Genomic DNA, 2,073 nt, shown 5'->3' with positions numbered 1-2,073 from the left:
GGGCCGGACGCTTCCGGACGCGCATGCGACGCGCTCTCGCAGCAGGTCCGAGGGGGATTCAGGCGCCATGGGGATTTCTCCACGGGGTGGCGTGGGGAACTGGCCATGCTGGCCGGGGATGATGGGCGGGGTAGTCCAACACACCCGCAGGGGAGAGCGTCTGAGGCAGCCTTCCCCAACCGCTCGCCCTCCAGGTGTGCTGGACCGCAGCGCCCACATTCCCTTGTGTAGCCAGGCAGGGGCGTTGCTGGGGTCTTAAAAGATCCGGGGCACGGGCCCATAACACAAATTTGCATATATAGGTAAAAAGGTAAAGGTGTCCCCAACCAGTCGTGTCCTACTCTAGCGTGTGGTGCTCATCTCCGTTTCTAAGCCGTGCACACCGAGGTGCACGGAACGCTGTTCTCTTCCCCGCCGAGGCGGTGCCTATTGATCTCCTTGCAGTTTCTTGCTTTCGAACTGCTAGGTTGGCAGGAGCTGGGCCTGAAGACGGGAGCTCACTCTGTCTCGCAGCACTCGGGTCTCGAACTGCTGTCCTGCTGACCTTCTGGTCTGCAGTTCAGCGTCTTAACCACTAAGCCACCGCGGCCCCTTCATTCATATATATATATATATATATGCAAATATATATGCAAATATCTTCAGTAAATATCTTCAGCAAAGGAGATCGTTACCTTGTCGTGGTGCTGGAGCTTGAGCACCTCAATGACGTCGTGAGCTAAACCGTGAAGGGACACCCAAGACGGGAAGGTCATGGCAGACAGGTCAGACTAAATACGATCCCTGGGGAAGGAAACGGCAACCCACCCCAGTATTCTTGCCCTGAAAACTAAATGGATCAGTACAACCAGAGATATGTCGGTATACCATCGGAAGATGGGACGCCCAGGTCGGAAGATGGTCAAAATGCTACTGGGGAGGAACAAAGGATAAGTTCAACTAGCCCCAGATGTGATGACGCAGCTAGCTCAAAGCCGAAAGGACGGCTAGCAGCCGATGGTGCTGGTGGTGAACGACGAATCCGATGTTCTAAAGATCAACACGCCATAGGAACCTGGAATGCAAGATCCTTGAGCCAGGGCAAATTGGATGTGGTTATTGGGGAGATGTCAATATTAAATATAGACATTTTGGGTGTCAGTGAACTGAAATGGACTGGAATGGGCCACTTCACATCAAATGACCACCAGATCTACTACTGTGGACAAGAGGACCACAGAAGAAATGGAGTAGCCTTCATAATTAATAATAAAAATGGCTAAAGCAGAGCTTGGATACAATGCAAAAAATGACAGAATGATCTCAATTCGAATTCTGGGTAAGCCATTTAAGATCACAGTGACCCAAATATATGCCCCAACCACAGATGCTGAAGAAGCAAAAGTAGATCACTTCTATGAGGATCTGCAGCACCTACTGGATAGTACGCCAAACGAAGATGTTATTTTCATTACAGGAGACTGGAATGCTAAAGTGGGTAGTCAAACGACACCTGGAATTACAGGCAAGCATGGTCTGGGAGAACAAAATGAAGCAGGACATAGGCTGATAGAATTTTGCCAAGACAACTCACTGCGCATAACAAACACTCTCTTCCAACAACCTAAGAAACGACTTTATACATGGACTTCACCAGACGGTCGACACCGAAATCAGATTGACTACATCCTTTGTAGCCAAAGGTGGCGGACATCTATGCAGTTGGTAAAAACAAGACCTGGAGCTGATTGTAGTTCAGATCACGAACTTCTTATTGCACAATTTAGAATCAGACTAAAGAGAATAGGGAAGACCCACAGATCAGTTAGATATGAGCTCACTAATATTCCTCATGAATATGCAGTGGAGGTGAAAAATAGATTTAAGGGACTAGATTTAGTAGACAGGGTCCCGGAAGAACTATGGACAGAAGTTTGCAACATTGTTCAGGAGGCGGCAACAAAAAACGTCCCAAAGAAAAAGAAAACCAAGAAGGCAAGATGGCTGTCTGCTGAGACACTGGAAGCAGCCCAAGAAAGAAGGAAAGCAAAAGGCAACAGTGATCAGGGGAGATATGCCCAATTAAATGCAAAA

The sequence above is a fragment of the Heloderma suspectum genome, chromosome 6 (genome assembly GCF_057233095.1).
Source record: "Heloderma suspectum isolate Gila_16-S chromosome 6, 16-S_ref, whole genome shotgun sequence".
Lineage (NCBI taxonomy): Eukaryota > Metazoa > Chordata > Lepidosauria > Squamata > Helodermatidae > Heloderma > Heloderma suspectum.
This window is presented reverse-complemented; position numbering follows the sequence as displayed.